We start from the raw sequence: 22,131 nt of genomic DNA, 5'->3' as shown, positions 1-22,131 counted from the left end.
AAAAAATGAAGATCAAAATACTTACTTTCTGTGGCTGTTTGAAGATGAAATGATATAATGTGAAGTGCCTCATTTGGTAGTGCTCAAACCTGGCTGCACATCAGAATAGTCTACGGTTAGCTTTAGAAATACACACACACACCTGGACCTGACTGTTAGGGACTCTGACTGAGCAAGTCTACAGTGGGTTCCAAGCATCTGTGGTTTTAGAAAGCTTATAGGTGGGGGCACCTGGGTGGCTCAGTCAGTTAAGCATCCAACTCTTGGTTTTGACTCAGGTCATGATCTCTGGGTTGTGAAATGGAGTCCCATGTAGGGCTCTGTTCTCAGTGTGGAGTCTGCTTGTGATTCTCTCCCTTCCTCTCCTTCTGTCTCTGTCCCCCCACCCTGCTCCCTGCTCGTGCAACTCTCTATCTCTCAAAAAAAAAAAAAAAAAGCAAGCAAGAAAGCTTACAGGTGATCATAAAACTCAAGCAGAGTTGAGCATGATTGGTTTGATTTACATAGGCAACAAGATGGGGTAGGTGGCTTTTTCATTCACCTCTTTCTCTACTGCCACTATCCTGTCTTCTTTCCCATACTTTCTCCTTTTTTTCTTTGTTATTAGGTGTGGGTGTAAGTGAACTCAGCCAGGAGATGGTTAGGGAAACAGAGACATGAAAAACAGGTAAACGATGATAGTGTTTATGTTGGACATCGATCCTAGCAAATGGCTAGATGAAAGGCATAAGATTGAGGTCTTGGTGCTAATTAGTCAGCTTTAAATGCCTGGAACAACAAATGTGAAGGTGTGAAAGATGGGACTACCAGTACTTCATTTGCATGAGATAACTCTTCCATGTACTTTTCCAGTTTGTCTATATTTTAAAATGACTTCCTGCTGGACAGCTTTAGACATTCTCAAATAAAGTACAACTTTTCTAAAATAAAGGTTGTAGAATGGTTTAAGTTGCTTGTGCAATAAAAATTTATTAAGTGCCTACTGGGCTAAACACCATGGAGATATGATTGATTTCATTCAGGAAATATTTATTGAGCACTGCTCTAGGTGTTAGGATGTACAACTAGATAAATATCCCTTCTCTCTTTGAGCTCACATTCTAATGAGGAGAGAGAAGCAGTAAAAAGTAAACAAAGTAAGTAAATCATAAAATGTTAGAATGTGATAAAATGCTATTTTAAAGTATTTTATATAAAACAGTTAAGGAGATGCATTGAGCAAGTCCTTGAAGAAGATGAGGGAGTTTTACTATGTGGGTATCTGGGACAAGAACATTCCAGGAAGAGGAACCAGCCAGTGCAAAAGCCCTGAGGCACACAGGGTATATCTGAAGAACACCAAAGAGGCCAGGGCAGTCTCAGTGAAGTGACAGGGGTTGATCAATGGGAGATGGGGTTGAAGGGAAAAAATGGCCAGATTATGTCAGGTCTTGTAGGACTTTGCAGGACTTTGTTACACTGAGTGAGACAGAGAGCCCCTGGGGGGTCAGGATGGGGGAGGAGAGGGCTTATGTCATAACAGGATCACTTTGGTTGCAGCATTGAGAATAGACTGTAGGGAGAGTCAAGGTACAAAGGAGGAAACAAATGAGGAGGCTTCTGTAAGAATCCAGGGGAGACTCTTGGCACTTTGAACTAAAATGGCAGCAGTAGAAATGGTGAGAAATGGATATATTTTAGAGGAAAGATTTGGCAGGGTTTCCTGACAGGTTGAATTGGGTGTAAGAGAAAAAATGGAATTACTGACTCAAAGTCTTTATAAAGTTTTGTTCTTTGAGTTTTTTGTTTTGTTTTGTCTTTTGTTTGTTTTTGCCTGAGCAACTAAAAAACTAGAGTTGCTTCCAAGATGGGAAGACTGAGTGAAGCCAGTTTGGGGAGGAATACTGGAGTTTGCTTTGGATCCTTTGAGTCTGTCCGCCAAGTGGAGATGTCTAGGAGGCCTTGGATGTGGAGTTAGGAGGAGTATCTGGGATGGAGGGGTACATGTGGGGAGCCATCAGTGTATAGGTGGTGTTTATTTTTTTAAAAAGATTTTATTTATTTATTCATGAGAGACACACAGAGAGAGGCAGAGACATAGGAAGAGGGAGAAGCAGGCTCCTTGCAGTGAGCCCAGTGTGGGACTCGATCCCAGGACGAGGATCACACCCTGAGCTGAAGGCAGACGCTCAAACACTGAGCCACCCAGGCATCCCTATAGATGGTGTTAATGCCAGGAATGGCTTGGGGACACTGGTGAGTGTAGACAGAGAATGGACAAAATGCATGGACTGAGCTCTGGGGCTCCTTAAGAGTTCTGGGAGACACTGAGGAGCCAGTAAAGGAGAATGATGAGGAAGGGCTGGTGAGGTGAGAGGACACTGGGCCAGGTGCTGCTTGTGGTTCAGGGTAGAGGACTGAGAAGTGACCCTTGGGTTTCATGAGGGGGAGGACATGAATTACCGGGACAGAGTTGGTCTGCCATGCAGAGCAGGTTAAATCCAGCTTGGAGACAGAATAGAAGAATGGCAGTGAGCTGAGTAGAATTAATGCCCTGAGAAGATTTTTGTTGTTTTTTTCTTTTTTAATGGGAATGATCATAGCACTTTCGTGTGATGATGAAAAGAATAAGGAAAGGAAGGATTCCTGATGCCAAAGAAAGAGCGGGGAGTTGCTGGGGGAATGCCCTTGAGTGGGTGGGAAGGGATGGATCTAGAGCACAGGTGGGAGGTGTGTGCCTGGATGGGCCATCTCTGTATTAGGTGGGAAGGCAGCACACATGCAGACCGATGCCAGTGGGGGATAGTGGCTGAATCTGTGGATTCTTTTTTTTTTTTTTTCTGATGGCTTCAATTTTCTTAGTGAAATAGAACGGTCATCATCTGAAATTGAGGATGGCAGAGAAGGTATTGGAGGCCAGGGAGAATGGCTATTATACAGTAGTCTGAGAGAATGGGAACAAACATGGTTGCCTGGCAGCAGCAACAGCTCACAGATGTTCATCACCGTGAACTTGAAGGGGGATCAGGGAGTGTGGCTGAGCTTTTTCCCTAGCCACATTTAGCCATTCAGATACAGACACAGTTTGCTGGATTTAACTGGGGCTGAGATTTTGCCAAGTGATGAAGCTAGATGGAGCAAAGGAACATTATGATAATTGACCAGGTAATTTAAGCAGGTGAAACAGGGAAGAAGACAAGGGATGGCAAAAGGTAGTGGGATCCATGGTCCCAGTGACTGAAGGCTTGTTGTAGTTGGGGCATCCAGTGGAGTGAATAGGAGGGTTAGAAAGTGAGTAGTCAGAGACTGGGATGGATGAAAATGAGCATGTGGATGGTGGGGTGGTTGTTCACCACCACCCATGGCTGGACTACCTTTTTAATTCCTCCTTGCAGTTAGATATGACTAGTAATTACTTCTGGCAAATGGAATGGAGGTGGAAGTGATGTGCCCATTTCTAGATCTGGCCCACAACCTCCCCTAGCCCCACCGTGCAATCCCAAACCCTCCCTCAATTCTGACAGCCAGTTGGATGCTAAGAATGCAGCCAAGATGAGGCTGCACCTCAAGTTGGAAGTTGGAACCACCCTGGGTCCCCAAACTATCATGTGGAAGTTTCTCCATCCAATTGCTACGGGGTGGCATACCATGAGCCATAAATAAACTTAAAGTGTCCTTATTCATTTGATTTTGTGATGGTTTACAAAGTATTGATCCTACCTTGACTAAGTCAGAGATGTTGAAATCATTGCTTTGGGAGGATAGATCCTTGGGAAGGGTGGGCCCAGGCAAGAGGTCAAGTGAGATGATTGGGGAAGGGGAGTTCAAGTGACTAAGAGGAGAGATGGTTGGATGCTCTATCTCTGTGTGTTGAAATCACCAATAATAGGGAGAGAAGTAGTACAAAAGGGAGGGACAGTGAGCCGGGAGCTGAAGTAATCACACAGAGGGCCTGAGGAGTCCAGGAGAGGGCCACGCAATGAAGTGAGGTAGTGAGGGCTGTAAGGTGATGGCATAAGAGAAAACGCTGGGGAGCTCCAGCAAAGAAGGAGGGAAGTGGTGTGGAGGCAGGATTTGGGGGGTCAGGGAGGACACCCATCTCACCGCCAGGGCTGGGAAGGATGAGGGGTGAACATGGCTGCTGCATGAGGGTGCTACAGAGGAGGAGTGCCCTCAGGAGGTCCTAAGTGAAAGCAGCAATCAGGATTGACATTGCTAGAGAAGGACTGTGGGGCCAGAGGGCACACTGGAGGGCTCTGCTATTGGAAGATGGAGCCAGACTGAGATGTGCAGAGCCTTCTAGGGAATAGAAAATTGGAGACATGGGACCACCCAGGAGCCTGGCTTCTGTGGCCACAGATTCAGTCAGGGATAAGAAACCTGATGTGAGTAGTCCTAGGGGACCCAAGGCAGATAGTGGTGGCAAAGGGGCTAGAGAGCAGGGAGCAGTTTGGGCTTCCTGGGACTCCCATCTCAACCCATGTCATTGGATGCCCAGAGATCTGGAGACACATGAAGTTAGTCCTACTGGAACACCCTCTCCAAGCCCACAGGCTCCTCCTCCAACCCTGAGGACCGAAGGAAGAAGGCCGAGGGGGAGTTAAGTCTCATGGATGGGATTGAAGACGTGATCTCTCTTTCAGGATGCTCCTATTTATAGAGACAGAACATAGGTGCTCACATCACCATGCTTCAATGGTCAAATCAGGGCAAATGTCATTTAACATTGTGCACACTGTAGAAAACAGAGTCAATACGCTGTCCACTTCTTGTGTGTGACTGGGCAACTGCACAAGCCCTGCCCACCAGGTGAAATTTAGTTAATTCCCTAAGCCTTGATGCCTTGCTTCTCACGAGGTGGCCTATTAGCCAGCAGCCTGGGCCTTACCTGGACATCTGTTAGAAATGCAGGATTCCACCCCAGACCTACTGAATCAGTATCTGCATTTGAACCAGATCCCCTATGATTCTCAGGCACATTCAAGTCTGGAAGTGCTGTGAATGCATTCCTTGTTATTAGGAACAAAGCAGGTGCTTCCATGAAGAAAAAGGCAAGTGTAAGAAGAAGCCTCAGGAAAGATTATATGTTACTCATCAACCTTAAAATCCCAAGTTCAATGCATCTTTTCCCCAGCCCTGGCTGTGTATTGGATTCATGTGAACTTCATTAAAAATTAAAACAAACAAAGTTCTAACTTGCATGGCTGGAAAAACATCTCATTGTTTCTTTAGGGAGAAATAGATCAGCACAGACAAAGTTGATTATACAGAATAAGGAAAAAAACAACTCTGAACTTTTAACCTGCATGAGTAGTCATGAGAGTCTTAGAATCATAGAATTTCAGAACATAGAGCTGTAGCTCTCCATGTTGGCTGTATATTAACATCACCTTGGAAGCTTTCAAAAAAAAAAAAAAATCCATCTTGTGCCCTAACCTCAGGTATACTGATTTGGGTGTTCTGGAGTTTTCAAGAGTTCTGAGCGATCCTAATGCAACAAGAGTTGAGCCTCATGGTAGAAATAAAATTACATATGTAATTTTCAGTGATCTAGTAGCCAAATTAAAAACGTAGAAACGTGTACTTAATTTTAGTAATATATCCTACTTATCTCAATATATTCAAAATATTTCAACATGTAAACAAGGTGAGAAAACAAATGAGATATTTTTATATTCTTTTTTTTCTTAGTAAAGCTTCAAAATCTGTTGTGTATGGGACACCTGGGTGGTTCAGTGGTTGAGTGTCTTCCTTCAGCTCAGGGCATGATCCTGGGATCCGGGATCCGGTCCCACATCCGCCTCCCTGCATGGAGCCTGCTTCTCCCTCTGCCTGTGTCTCTGCCTCTCTTTCTCTATGTCTCTCATGAATAAATAAATACATCTTTAAAAAATTCTGTTGCGTATTTTACACATATAGCATATCTCAATTCATGTTAGGCACATTTCAAAAGCTCACTGGATACCTGTGACTACTGGCTATTGTGTTGGACAAGACAGCTTCAAGGAGTAACAGTCTTGTCAGACTGAGAAAGATAGATTTCCACTTCTGGAAAACAAAATAACAATGAGGTGTAATTCCATGTAATTCCATGTTATTTCCTGTTTGCAAACAATCTCTTAAAGATTATTTTGGAAGTCCAATGAAGAGTTACGATTCAGAAAGTTTGTAGAATTTCTTTGAAAAAGGGAACTATTGTCTGAGATTGCACATCCTCCTATGATGCTGTAGAGGGGCACATGAATACTGTGCTGAGTCTCTCAGCACCCTGTGATATGGGGAAGTATTGGATTTCTTTTAGTTTTGATCTAGGAAAAGATAAGGCAATCATTGGCTACATTCACCTTTTTTCTCTCCTGGAATTAACCAGTATGATGTATAAGCATCTTTTGGGATTTGGGCGTCTGCATAGCTGAGTCAGTGCTAGAATCTGGGATGTGAAAGGATAAAATTCTACGGCTTGGCCTTCCTGGCCCAATCCTCCTTCTCCTTAGAAAACAAGCATCACTCACAGATTTCCCAAACCAGTTGTTGAGTATAACAGAGATCTTCCCAGTATTAACATTAGATTGGGATTCTTAGGATCTGATTTTTATTATAAGGTTTTTCTCCCCCTAAGGAAATTAGAGAAATCACTTAGTCAATGGCTTGTATTAAACTGTAACCAGGTCATGTAGCTCTTCTGAGCCTGAGGCAAATAAGCAAAAAATCTTAGTGCCATGTGCTGAGAACTAGGTTAAACACATTTCCCAGGACACGTTGCAGAATAGTTTACTACTGCTGACAGTAGTAGAGGTGAAGTACAGAGGCACCCAGGAGGGATGGTTTCTCTCCCAACCCCCATATGTCCAAGTGCCTATGCTTAGGTTAAGGCTTTTTGTCATTTTTCACCAAAATATCTTTGCTTGCTCTAAAGCTATTCCTTCCCAAAGCTGACTATGATTTAACCAAAGGAAACACAGAGATGGACAAAATTTATCTTTGGTTTCTCTAGTTGCTCCATTTTGTGCCTCTCCCTCGCCTTTGCCAGCAATACCTTCTTCCATTCGAAGGCCTTAGAATGTGTCTCTGCCGTCCAAATACTTCTCAGCGAAGAGTCACGAACTCCTTCACGCATGGAGTAACCTGTTTACATCAAGGTACAAATGACACATAGCGTTCTCTCTCTCCCCATGCTCTTGTGACAAAGCAATAAAGCACTACCAGAAGAATATTAGGCATTGGCTAGGCGGCAAGGGATTTTTAAAAGGCAGGTAGAAAATTAGAACTAATAGACCCCTGAAACAGCACGATACAGGCAGTAGAGTCTCTCCAGACTAAGCAAAGGATAATAATATTGGAGAACCCTCAAAGGGGTTATGTATGAACCTGCAATAATGATAGTCGGCCACCAGGGGGCACTTTGGTGCCTTGTTTGTGTGGTAAAACAGGCGTTTAACATTAAGAATAAGGTAATTTTTACTTCTTTAAAAGTGTAGAATTTAAATAGTATTACCAAAATTAGGCTTAAAGATGATTCATCTGAGTACGTTATTAAACAAATCAAAGCCTAAGAAAAAACATGCTACCTGTTCTCCCCACTCTTACACTGCTTTCACCATTCAGGGTAACTCTGTTCATACCTCACCGGATGTCGATTACATTCCTCCTGACTCACACGTTTCCTATTTGGGAACCCTACCCTTTTATTAGGACAAGGGAGAACAGCTAAGGAGGGTTTTCACAGCTTCAGTAGCCAACTGTATTCTGTAACTTTCTCTTTCCCTTTTCTACTGCTATTTGGAATGGAAGAAACAGTTCTCTGTATTAAAATGTAGGGATTATTTTGTATATTTGACCATGGAGACTAGTTTCATGATATACTTCTTTTGATAAAATAATCTTGGCTGATATTTTCAAAATGTTATAAAGGATTCTGGGGCCAAATTACTCTGAAGTCACCCATTAAAAAAAAAGTCTGACACTGACAAAATATGTGTGATTTTATGTCTGAAACCCTGCAGTTGTCCCCTTTGCTTAAAGAGGAATATAAATGCTATCTAATGTGAATGAGTATAGGGTACACATAGTAGATTAGCTTGAATTACTGCTGAAAGGTAGAGTGAAGACATAAAGAAGTCTGAGTGTTTGACTCAGGAGTTGGTACTTAATGTGTAGCTGTAGGGAGCCGTTGAAGGTTTTTGAGTTATGGGGATGATATTCTTGAAATGGTGCTTTAGCTGCCTTTTGGGAAAATGGAAAGGAGGAGAGGAGCCCCAAAGTTTGGTGGAAGTGAAACCTGTGGGAGCAAGCATCCACAGATCAAATGTGGAGACTAAGGAGGAAAGAGGAGTTCAAGATGATTCAGGTTTGAGCATAAGAGGAAGGTAGTGACCTGAAAGAACAGGGAGGCCAACAATGTTGGGAGAAAATATAATAAACTTGATCTTGAACATGCAGAGTTTGAGGATCAAACAAAAAAATGTATAGAAGCACTTTCTTTTTCTTTTCTTTCTTTTTTTTTTTTTTTTTTAAGATTTTATTTATTCATTGAGAAAGAGAGAGAGTATGAGCCAGGACAGAGGGAGAGGGAGAACTAGGCTCCCCGCTGGTTCTCCCAGTGTGGGGCTCGATCCCAGGACCCTGAGATCACGACCTGAGCTCAAGGCTGACACTTATCCAACTCAGCTACCCAGGTGCCCTTGAAGCACTTTCAAGAGTGTACAGCACTACTCTCATATGATAGAATAATAACAATGGTATCATTTATTAAACACGGAGCAAGTATTTTACATGTGCTCTTTTAGATACAGACTGAGCCTTCATTGTCATGAAGATGATCTTTAACTCCACATCCTGGGCTTATTTATCTGAAGGGAAGAATGGGCAGCAGAACTGAGAAAGCAGCAAAGGACACATAGGACATGATGCAGCAGGAAGTCACTCCAGGTAGCACAGCAGCTTGGAGATGTTGACTTGGATTCTTTGTTGGACAAGAGCACGGCCTTTCAAATAGAATTGGCTGAACACAAACTCAGATGCCATAGCTTACCTAGCTGGGTTAGTTTGGGCCACTTAACCTGTGCGTGCTTCCATTCCCCCATCTTAAAAATGGGACTGTCAAAAGTATCTGCTTTGTAGGGATGTTGTAAGGCTTAAGGGAGATCATACTTGAAAGTACGCAGAACAATGCCTGGAATACAATAGTAATTCAAAAACTACTAATGCTGCCAAGTACTACAGAGGACTCCTTGCCGATGGGGGGGAAATAAAAACCATTAATTGCATTTCGTAAAGGGAGGTTAAAAATGACATTTGGGGGAATGGTTTTCAGGAGGGGTGGGAGAGTGCAAAGTTTGTCCTCGGAACATTAAATTTCAATTACAGCATAGAGTAGTAGCAATTTCTTTCAAAATGGCTTGCTGATGGTATTTGTTATATATTGGAGGAATTGTTTTCAATCTTTCTCATGCACATGAACAAAGTCTGATATAGTAATGATATGCAAAAGAGTAGACATTTAATATTTATAATGCAAAGTGGCATGTTTATTTTTTCTCAGAAGGAAATTATAAAAAGGAAATAATCTAATTCCCATGTCTATCCTGAGTAGTGTATTATCACACCTAGGAATTTCGTTGGTGAACATTTAAAAATATTTTCTCAATGCACAGCTCCTAAACACAGTGTACCCTGCTTTAATATTCTCTACTATAACACTTTCCCTAGAACTCATACACGAGCTAGATCAGTGATTCAATTACATTTTCTTGCAGATGCTTTTTTAAGGATTCTCTTGAGTCTTTAAAACAAGTTGGCTGAATATTAGTACCAAAATTTGGTTTCTTGGGGATGATAGTTTTCTACATTTATTTCATTTAGAAAATGTAAAATTAGAAAAGTAATACAATCACATTTTTAAAATACTAAAAAGTGATTACATGACCATTTAATAAGTCACTCTAAGCAAATTGGAATATTTCTTTCAGACTTTTAAAAATGCATTTATTTTACAAAGTTGTAAATATCCCATACATACAAGGTTGGACCACTCTTAAGTATAAAGTTAATAATTTTTAGTTGCCTACATAGTCTCACCAACCATCACTTTAATTATTGGATAACAATTTATCAATCACATAATTTGCCTATTTATTCCCTTCTAGCTGGACATGAGTTTCTTGTTTCCATTTTTTACTATTAAAAATAATAGTATTCGACATACTTAAGGATGTAACTTCTTAATATTTATTTTTTTCTCTTTTTCGTAGAAGTTACACTGAGAATCAAAGGGAATGTGTCTTTACATAACATTTTATATACTGCCAGATTATTCCCCAAAGGAAACACTAATACATGTGTGTGCATGTGTACATGCGTGTGCGTGTGTAGTTTTCTTGATAGAAATTGATGCCTTAGTTTAGTGTATAATTCTCTGATTCCTTGTGAGTTTGAATCCTTTCCTAATTGTGACCCTCTAAAGTTATTTGCTTGTTGAAGGGCTCTTTTCTGTGGGCCTCATTTACAGGGAAGCAATTCTTTTGCTTAAAATTGATTTAAGGTGAATGGCTACAATCAAGTTAGATTATTTATTGCTTTCTGCTATGATACTCTCCACACTCAACAACCAAAATATAGATTTCCATCTGGAACTGTGCTTTTGAAATGGAACCACTATATTAATGAGCTTTAACAGGGCTAAATAATGTGTGTACTAAAACAGGATAAATCACCTGAAATACTTTCCTCAGAAAAAAAGCTTCAGAGGTCCTTACAGAGAGAGAGATCTTTAAGAAGCAAAGCTTGATACAATATATGAGTAGTGTGAAGAGCTTATGGAAGACAGTGTGACAAGTTGGAAGCACTTATTAAAAGTATTAGGCTTGGGGGGCACCTGGGTGGCTCAGTCATTTAAGTGTCTGCCTTCTGCTTGGGTCATGATCCCAGGGTCCTGGGATCGAGCCCTGCATCAGGCTCTCTACTCAGTGGGGAGTCTGCTTCTCCTTCTCCCTCTGCTAGTACTCTCTCTCGGTCTCTCTCACTCTCTCTCTCTCTCTCTCTCTACACACACACACACACACACACAGTAATTAGGTTTGATAGACTGATAAGTGTATTACCAATTCTAGCAAAAAAGTGGTAGAAAGGAGAAGGAAGAAAATGTATTGTTGAATTGAGGGGATAGCTCATTGAGTTCCAAGTCAGGGATACAGGTGGTCCTCAGGTAGAGAATCAGGGGCTGGAACTCTCCAGGAGTTCCTCCTTTTTTGTCCATCACTTGTCTTAGCTTCTGTCTTAATGTCACATTTGTTCTTCTTTTTCTTGGGGTCTTTCAGTCTTGGATCCAAAATTAATTGGCCAGAGCTAATGGGGAGCCCAACCCACATACCGGTCCACTACTACAGTGTGGGCAGGGACTTCACAGAGCATAGAGACATGATATGTCCTACTGCAGCCATTGGGGTGGTGAGCAAGTGGGTAGAAGCAGTTCTCAGAAAATAGGAGCCAGGCAAAAGATTAAATAACATGCATGCTATACCTGCTGCCTTATTTTTCTTTTCTGCCAGCTAACTACAACTTTAATTTTGTAAGAGCTCTTAGTACCAATCAGCTCCAATCAGCTAGATAATGGTACTTCAGGCAACATAGTGTGTACTTATGATATGTAATCTTTTTGTGTATTTCTGCTCATATGCCAACAATGTATGGCAAATGCCTAAGTGTTTATCTTGTGTGTGTATAGATACAAGGATAGAGATATTTTGTCAATTGTGTCTGTGAGAAATTCTAGGGAGAAAAACCTAATTTTCTTTGATCAAAGAACTTCTAGAAGTACTGAGCTATACAAAGATACACAATTTCTGTATTGCATGACTTCTCAGGGTCTTTAGCACATTATAGACCTTTAAATTGAGGAAGCTAACCATCTATCTTTCTCTCTTAAAGGTCTAAAATACACTTATACCTATTCTGTATTAATTTGAAGAACATCCATAAACATTTTGCATATTAGAATATTGTAGAATGCGATTTGGGAAATGCTAGATTAGATTCAGAGATAAATACGAATTTCCCTCTGGAAGAGAGATGATAATTTGTGAATGTTAAAGACCAGAGGAGAAAGCAACTAGAGGCACCTTTGGGAGAAAATCAGCCAGAGGAGGAACGTGGGTTCTAGCCATTATATTTTTCCATTGACTTATAGAGGTCTCCAGTGGGCTGTGAGCTCTGCTTCCTCTAGTATAAAATGCTAGATTAAAATGTCTCTTTTCTGGACCCCCGACTATCTTTTTCATAGTGTTTGTAATGATTTATGAAACACTGAGCCTTGTAATGTAGCACTTTTTGGAATGTTTCTGTATAAGCTTAAGATCCAGAAGTTGTTCAAAAACAGCAAGAGGTCCAGCTACTGGTTTCACTTAAAATTACTGTATCATTAACTAGGTACAATAGTTACTAGATCTTTCAGCCTCCTTATTTCTCTCTTTCTTATTTTTGTATCAAATTATTTCCTTCTAAATCAAAAGAAGGAACATTTTTTTTCCAGAGGATACTCTTTTACCAATAAATTACTGATTTAAAAATTGAAGTTATAGGTTTCAACATCCTGCGACGCTGGCTGACAATAGAGACATAGAACTTTTTAAATCTTTATTATACCTTAAAAGTTAGTTTAGCCTCACAAAACAATTATTCATTCAATTGCTATTTGTTGTGCAGTTATTATGGGCCTGGCTTTGTCCTAGGTGCTAGGGCTGTAGCAGTGAACAGATAAAACCCTACCACGTAGAACTTCCATTTGAGTGTCTGCATGTATGTAGTCAAATTATAATAAAATGCCAAATAGATAAGTGCTAAGAAGAAAAGGCAAGATAAAGGAATAAAGAATAACTGAAGGTACTACTTCAGACAGGATGGCCAGGGAACTTCACTTTGCTCAGTTAACATCTGAGTAGAGAACTAAATGAAGGAGTCAGTCATGAAGCTACATAAGGGAAAGGAGTTCCTGGCATCTGAAAAGCAAGTGTAAAGATCCTGAGGCAGACATATGCTAAGTGTCTTCCTTCCTTCCTTCCTTCCTTCCTTCCTTCCTTCCTTCCTTCCTTCCTTCCTTCCTCCTTCCTTCCTTCCTTCTTTCCTGCCTTCCTTTCTAAAAATATTTTATTTATTTATTTGAGAGAGAGAGTGCACAGAGGAGAGTGAGAGGGAGAAGCAGACTCCCTACTGAGCAGGGAGTCCCATATGGGGCTAGATCCCAGGACTCCAAGATCATACCTGAGCCAAAGGGAGATGCTTAACCAACTGAGCCACCCAGGCGCCCCTTGCTAAGTATGTTTCAAGAGCTACAAGGAGGCCATGGTGGTGGGAGCCAGGTGACTGAGGGGCAAAGAGATGGGAATTGATGCATAAATGTATGGGGGAGAGGCAGATCATGAAGAGCTCTATAGGTCATAGGAAAAGCTTTTTATTTTATTCAAAGTATGACAGGACATAAAAACCAGGATGCAAGATATCAGGAACAGTATCACCTATGTTCTTTTATTACCCTTCATTCAGTCCCTAGAGCCAAAAACTTCTTACATGCAAGGGAAAGAAACAAATGTATCATCTGGCAAGTGCTTTGGGATTAGGGCCACAGGGAAATAGCAGTACTGCCAGCATGAAAGCCACAGTGAATAGGCCCTTTCTAAATGGGATGGGGATAGCTGCTGCTTTTGGGTTCAATTTGTTGTCTATAAATATCACCGTTAATACAACCCATTAACTTGGTGATGGGGTGAAGAAAGGCAAATAGCACCAGGTTGGAACTGCCTAATGATGAGTCAGAATTGCTCTGTTCCTACCTGTAGGCCTTAACTGAATAGAAAGCTATTTGTAGGTACACAGAGGCATGCTGGCACAAGTTGGGGAGAAGCATAAATCAGGTGACACTCAAGACTTACTGCTGTCAGGAGCAGAGAGAGGTTTTTTCTGTACCCTTGGAAATCCACTTAAAATATAAAGATATTAGGTCTGAGGAAGTAAATGGCCTTCTATCCTCCTTGTAACACACCCATTACCATGGGTTTCATGCAAGGTGCTCAGGCCTAACTCCTGGCACTCCTTTTTAATGGCACCTAGAAATGGTGACAGATTCCACATGCCAGGGCCTCATGGTGTGGCTCACCCATCACTCTGCACATGGTAGCTTCTAGTGTGAACCCTGACTTTACCCCTGAGTGAGTCCTAATGTTTCTCCTTGCCCCTTTACCATTGCAGGAGTTGGAGCCAGAAAGAGCCTGGGTTCCAGTTCTATCTTCCCACCTCAGTTGCCTTGTTTTTTAATTAGCAAGCACAGAACCTTCCAAGGTCATGGTTTCCTCATTTATAAAATGGGACAATAACATGTATCTGTTATATGAGGATGTAAAGTGCCCTGCAAAGAACCTGGCATTCTGAAATCACTTGCAGTAGATTATGGAATGTAATAAGCAGTAAATTAAAGTATTATCACCCTCATCCAACAGTTGAGAAGACAGAGTTCTGAAAAACGAAGCATGAACAATTCATGAATTGATAAAATGGCAGAGATGGAGTTTCAACTTACGCCTGCGTGAATCTCAAAACTGAATGCCTTCTAGGAATCTGGGGGGCCTATTGAGAGGACATTATCATTAGTAAATCCTTAGTGTTGCACTGAGAAAATCCACTGAAAACAAAATAACAGGAGACATGGAGCTAGAGGTTTTATCCATATGGTCTACCCTCTGAATCTCACTGGTTTTTGTGAATAATTAATGTCCCAGAAACAAAGCCAATCCTGTTGTTGATGGTTAAGTAGAAGTCTAATCTTGGGCAATACCAGACGAAGATGCTTCTAGCATGTTGTTTTGGTCAGTCTTCTTCTTGGCAGTCTGTTCTAGAATCTTCCAGCCCTCACAGACACCCTCATTTTAAGCCTGAATCCCCTTCCTGGGGCCACTACCACTCCTCTAATAGTTTTACCCAGACACGAAGAAGGATCTTAAATCTCACTCTAGCCGTCTCTTTTTTGGAATAAATAGCCCTAATTCTTTTAGATTTCTCATAAGACCTGTTTCCTTGGCCTTTTAATAATTTTCACAACTCTTTTCTGGACATTTTCCAAACTTCCCACTACCCATCTACATTACCGAGTCCAAAATTGGACATTTAATTCTATAAGAGCTATGAGAAGAATGAACCAGAGGACCTGCTCCCATGGCCCTGTATGCTTTCTTCCTGCTTAATATGCCCCAGGGGTGTGGTCCACGTTTATGTTCTAGAACTATTGAGTCATTTTTCTTGCTGTGAATAAATGCCAGCTTTGAAAAAAAAAAAAACCAATAAATTAGGAAGCCAAGGCTTTTAACAGTGTCTAATAGAACTGCTGCTGCTGCTGCTAAAGTAATGTCAATCTCTATACATATCATTTTTAGTCAAAGGAAAAACATAAAAATGAGTGATTTTTTTTAGCATCAGGAATTTACAAAGCATGTCAAGCAAATGGATCAACTAAAAGCAGCATATTAGTATTGTTGGCCCAAGGAGAGCAAAATCCTCAGTTAATAAAAAACTGGGGAGGGCTCGTTGGAAGTAAGCAAATAAGCTAAGAAAAAGATTTTACAGGGTAAATTGTTTACAAGGTTTAAAGTACCAAGATTTGGTATCTTATTTACAACTTTTGGGGGACTTAAAAGAGAATATTTGGAATAAAGAAAGTATCAGCTTATTGCTTTTAAAAATACTCTTATACATCTAGCCACAGGGAAACATGTTCATAATTTGATATTTAAACATTCAGTATTTGATTTCGTTAATTACTTTGAGAGTTATTATCATTTCATTAAAAATTTCTTTCAATTCAGTTTGAGGATTAGAAGAGCTTTCAAAATTCTTTTAAGTGATGGTTTTATTGCATTTTTTTGGTCAGTGCTTTTTTTCCCTGTGGGAATACATTTTCCATTTTCATAGAGTCAATGAAAAAAATTCCATTTACAGAAATTTGTTATATAACAAATTGATTAAACAGACAGATTAGGCTAAGATACTATCTCCTGCACTAACCAGCTGTGTGACCTTAAAAAAGTGACTAAAACTCTCTGGCTTAAGTTTTTGTGAAGATAAATGTACATAGAATTCTTAATACAGATTTGGAACATGGTAACAGTTCAAAAAATGGTAATGTTAACAAAGATGTAAGCGTACTCTAACATCTTTATTAACTTCTATTTGTTCAATTAATTTGAGTTGTGATATAGTCCTTTAAAGTATTAGTCATCTCACTATTTTAACAATGTAATTATTAATAAAAACATAAAATATTGGTCAAATTAACAGCCCTTTAAAAAGTCCAGTTGAAATGCTGCTTACAAAATTGAACTATTTTCTTGCTTTTGTTTCTCTGACTTTACCTGAAAAGTCTTTGTTATTTCCTTATGAGGCTTTATTAACTTGTGACAGTTCTACCTCCTTGAAATTTGTGTGTGCTTTATGGCATGTATGTTTTTCTCATGTATGTTTTTTTGCTAACCAGCATACCATAGTTTTCATAATCATCCGCCTGTAATCACATGTGTATCCCTTCCTTTCCTGTGGTTCCAGGAAAGTTTTTAAAATTTAGTTTAGTTTTTAAAATTAATAACTTTTATTTTCCTGATTTTATATACCCATGACATTTTTTCTCTAATAGAGTTGTTTCGTGACAATTTTCCTAAGCCTATTGAAAACTTAGGGAACTTCAGCGTAAAGTTTCTGGATAATAAAAAAATGTGCAAATGGATGAATAATACTAATGTTCAATTTTTCTCTCCTAATGGAAACAAAAATGATAATACTCTGTGGTAAACTGTTACTTTGGTGGCCAACAATGAACCATGACTTCTGGTAGTCATACCCTTGTGTAGTTCCCTCTTACACTGACTCTGGACTTGGTTGTGGAACTCTCGTTGGCCAATGAGACATTAGCAAGTGTGATACAAGTGAAAGTCTGAGAAGTGCTTTGATATTGGGGCTTGTTTTCTTGGAATATTTTCTTTTGGAACCCAGCTGCCATATTATGAAAAAGCCCAAGCAGCCATGTGGACAGGCCTAGATAGAGGAGGGCTGGGGCCCTGGCCAACAGCCCTTGTTGAAATCGCAGCTCACAGCCAGCACTAACTTGCCAGCCTTGTGAGTGAGCCATCTTGGAAGTGGGCCATCTAGCCTCAGTTGAGCTGCCCCAGCTGACACCATATGAAGTAGAGACAAACTGTCCCTGTTGGATCCTGACCAAATGACAGAATTGTGAGCAACTAAATGATTGCCATTGTTTTAAGCTTCTATGTTTTGGGATGGTTTCTATGTAGCAACAGATAACTGAAACATACAATCATTCTCATCTCTGACCTTAGGTATATAATCAAGAGAACCTGGAAGCAAACTGGCTCAATGCTACATCGATGCTAGACAAATGTAAATGTCATCCAGTCAAGGCATAATTAGATCTTGGGAATGAGGGGGTGCCTGAGGTTTGGGTGAGTATCAAATGGTACTTTTCCAGAGGGAGCAATAGTTTCATTCTTCCTCCTAATCCCCCCTCCTGACACACTTACTGATATATATTCTTGGAGGACTAGGCAGTCAACAAGACAAAGTTCCTGCTCTGATGGAGTCTGTTTATCCTCCTTCCACCTCAGTTGTTTACCAGGATGTCATACCTTTTGATATCTTGAAGTCTGACTTACTCTCTCACCCCTTACACAGGACTAAATGTTGACAAATGACCAGAAGGTGACTGGCCAAGAGAATGAGCCAGTTGGTCATTCACCCATTTTCAAAGACAGTGACTGAGACAAATAACAGAAGAATTGAGATCTTATATGTGCTACATTCATACTTAAAGGATAATTCTTCCACACATATATCATCTGACAGTGGAAAAGCTCTGCATTTTCCTTTCTTTAGTGGCCAGTGTGTCTCCCAACAGGTCCCCTGACACCAGATTTCCTTGTACAATGTTTCCTGGCAACTCCTTGCCAGAGGGTATTATCCTCTTCAGTACTCATCAGATTTGTGATGCCTCTCCAGACTGCACACTTCTTGGTGTGTGAGAGAGTAGGTGGGTTTTAGTAACTAGGGTGGACCTGCAGGGTGAGGCAGCTCTTGGCTCCAGCTAGAGAGAAAATGAAATGGATGGTGGGTTCCAGGTTCCTCCTATGCTGAACAGCTGACAAGAGGACAAGCTTTGGAAATCCTGGAGATTTAGACAAAAGTAGAAGAGAGTTTTTTGCACTATAAATACTTTATTTAGTCCAAAGCAGAGGAATCACTGGTCATTTCAGGACACTGTGGAAGGTTAAGCCATTTTCCTTGTAGGGAGACAGTGCAATGTAATAGTTGCAAGAAAGGGCACTGGGGTCAGGCTGCTCCAGTTCTTAATGATCTTTCATGATCTACTAATCCCATGACCTTGGTCAGGGTATTTAATATCACTAAATCTCAATTGCCTCCACCTGTAAAACAGGCAAATAATACCTACCTCATGAATTGTTGGGAAGAGCAAATGGGCATAGTAAATGCTCAGTAAACATCACATATTAGTTTGCTCTTTTTCCTTTCCCTAAAAACAGCATTTTTCTTCTACTGATTGAGCATATTCTTAAATCTGCAAATCTTTGAAAGAACTATTTTAACTGTTGTACAGACACACGTTTTTGGATGCATTCTGTTTTCATTTTCTCATAAGAAACCTACGTGCCACTTTGAAACTTTCTAGCTTCAGAAAACCTTTAATCTAAAAATATATTTTAAAGCCATATCTCATGAGTCTTTTCATGCATTTTAACATTTAAATGATCTGTATAGTCAAGAATTTAAAGTAAAGCATATTTTTCACAACTCATTATAGTGTATAAGTAGGATTCGTGAGGCAGCTTTGAGTGGTTTCTGGCTGTGGAAAGTTTTTGATCATGCATACTTCTTGGAGCAATCCATTCACCAGGGAGTTCTAGGATCCCTATTGCATGGGGAGTCTTAAAAGAAGTTGTATGTTAGGGTCTTTGTTGTCAAGCCAGCCAGGTTCATCTATATGCATGCAGGTCAGTTTATTGACAGAGCTTGACAAATACTTCATTTTATATCCATTTCCTCTCTCTCTCTGTCTCTGCCCCCCTTCCTTTCCTTCCTTCTTTTCTTGTTCTGGTGTTCTCTTGCCATCTTTCATGTTAAGCCTTGCATTATTTTCCTTCTGAGATACCTAAAGCTGCTGATTTTTTTATACCCATAGAATAAGTGGCAACTAAGGTCATCCATGTAATCTTTAAAATTTATCTTGTAAAATGAGAACTTGTCACTTCTACTCTTCATTCAAAGAGAATGTCTGTGCTTAAAGACTGGACAGAACTTTCTGAGTGTGTTCAATCCTTCTTCCTTTGGTAATCAAGGCATGGGAAGCATGCCTTAGAGTCCATGCACATGTGTGTGAGACTCATGGACTCTGCAACTAGAAAACCATGTTCCCATTTTATAGCCACTCTTTTTCACTTACGTCCTTATCCAGTACCCACTCAGTAGGGATTTACCTGTTAGTTCCCTCATTTTGATGTTTTCCAATCTTATTACTTCTAGGAATGGGCCCAGCATGGGTGCCAGATTATAGCAGAGTCAAATTTCAAGTACTTGTTTTGACCAGATGTCTGAAGGGCACAAATCTTTCTGTTGATTATAGGTCTGCTCATAGGGTTATGCCCAAGCAGTCTTCAGGGGACCTGGATATTTCTGACTTTCCAGACTTGAGAAGTATCCTATTATTAGCAATGACTCTGAGTCCTAGAATCTGGAAAAGTGCTCTATGCCTTCAGTGAATATGTGAGAAATGACAAGTTGATGTCCCTGGAGGGTGAGGAAGTTTATTTTCATGATGGCTTATATCAATATTTGACAGCAGTATGCCATGATTCATTTGATATCAGAGCTTGGTAGAATGATGGACCCTTTATAACTATCTAATACTCTGTGAATTTCCCTCCAAGAAAGAGCTGTGTCTTATTTCTCCCTGTGTTCCCTTAGCGCAATATCTTGACAGCAAGTAGACACAGAGAAAGTGCTGATTGCCTGAATGAATGCATACGCTGCTTAAAACTTCGTCAATTCTAATAGATGCAGTCATTTTTATGATTAAGGCTCTAATGTTGGCAGAGAATTCATTACCAGGACAAATTCTGGGTATCCCTTCATAGTAACATAAGGTCTAACACATGCATGCTCTTCTGCTTTTCTAGGACCAAATGAAATGTTGCCCTTGGATGTGGAAATCTCAGGTTTCCTGGATACGGGAAAGTTTAGAGGGGATACTCAAATGAAGATCAATAGATAGGGGTCAGGGGGCTGCTCTAGAGATCATTGCTAAAGGTGGCCTAGGAAAATGCTCTTGTTGCCAATCAAGGTACGCACTACAGGGATGGGAATTTGGGGAAATAGAATTAAGATTAGAAACTTAGTCTTACATCCCCTGCTAGACTCTGAAGTTGATCTGTAATTGACATGTGTGGAAGGGAAGAGTAAAGAACCTCTTCCTTCCAGGACCACTTTGAGAAAACATTGAGGTGGCTGTCAGCTCCCTCTTCCCTTATTTTTGTACGTAGTCCAGCCCTCTCATTGTATAGACGAGGAGGCTGAGGTTCAGAGTGGCAAAGTGGTTTCTCAGAGTCATCTAAACAGCTACAGGGCTGGAGCTAAAATCCAGTGCTCTCGAGTCTCCAGCGCACCATTGTTCTGTCAGTTTCCCACTCCATCTTCCACAGAGATCATTCTCAGAAACCTCCTTTCCTGGCCTCTCTCACCATTATCATAACTACAGTATGTGAGGAATCCACTACGTCACAGGCACTGTGTACTGGCCATGTGTTTTATTTAATCTTAACATCTTCATAAGGTTGGCCCAATTATAATCCCCACATCATGGATGAGCCACCCTAAGTTTCAAGAGGGTAAGCAGCTTACCTAGGTTTCCAAAGCTAGCGCAGATTCCAAAGTTCATGCTCTTAAACACTGTGCCCCATGTCCCTGCAAGGGCCTTGATTGGTTCATAGGCTCTTCGTGTGGAACCCACAGAGCATGTTTTTTTTCTATCAGTCATTCACGTTTGAGTGGAAATAGCCTATGTACTCGTTTTCTAGGGCTGCCATAACAAAGTACCACAAAGTCTGTGGCTTAAATAACAGAATTTTTTTCCTCATGGTTCTGGAGGATAGAAGTCCAAGATCAAGGTGTAGGCAAAGTTGGTTTCTCCTAAGACCTTTCTGGCTGACAGATGGCCACCCTCTTCCAGTGTCTTTACCTGGTCTTCCCTCTATACATGTCTGTGTCTTAGTTTAATGACACCAGTCACATTGGATTCGGACTCACCCAAATGGCCTTATTTTAACTGAATTACCTCTTTCAGACCGAGTCTCTAAGTGCCAGTCACATTTTGAAATGTAGGGGTTAGGACTTCAGCATCTGAATTTGGGGGAGGGCATAGTTCAGCCTGTGATAGCCTGATGTGCTGTCCCTTCCCAGACTATTTTCATTTTGAAGCAAGACTCTTAGGTATAGAAATGCTTAACCCCAAAGCCAATAACCTATAGTACATGTTTCATGTACCAGATTGATGCAGTATGTACTCTGTTTAAGGGGAGGTGAGAAGAATACAGGTTTTAACTTCACTTTCCATAATATTGGCCAATCCTGACTTACAGTTAGTTTGTATGAATTCTCAGATCATTTTAAGGGACTTAGGTTATAAGAAAAACAATTCAAACTGGTAGTTCCTGTTCATAAGAACCTCAGTTGACACCATACATTTCTAATGATCACCCCATTCTGGGAGAATCTGTAACCCTCACAATTTAACGTCATTAACAGCAATTTTCAAATTCCAGAGGTGTCTCGGGTGAATTCCCAGGGTCAGTGAATGACACGTCCCCAGAGTCATTTACTGTTAGCTTGAGAGCTATTTGCTTGGCGTGCAAATAATTCCCTGGCTCCTGACTGAAGAGAGGCCAATTCTTCTTTCTCAGGAAGGCCCTTAAATTCTGTTTATAAATCTTCTTTTGTCATAAAATCCAGACACAGAGAGCCTCCAGTTGCACTCTGGCTGCTTCCTAAATGAAGGAAAATCAAGGACAGGGCGTGTGGGTAGTTCATATAACCGGA

The sequence above is a fragment of the Nyctereutes procyonoides genome, unplaced genomic scaffold (genome assembly GCF_905146905.1).
Source record: "Nyctereutes procyonoides isolate TBG_1078 unplaced genomic scaffold, NYPRO_anot_genome, whole genome shotgun sequence".
Classification (NCBI taxonomy): domain Eukaryota; kingdom Metazoa; phylum Chordata; class Mammalia; order Carnivora; family Canidae; genus Nyctereutes; species Nyctereutes procyonoides.
Note: the sequence above shows the minus strand (reverse complement) of the source record.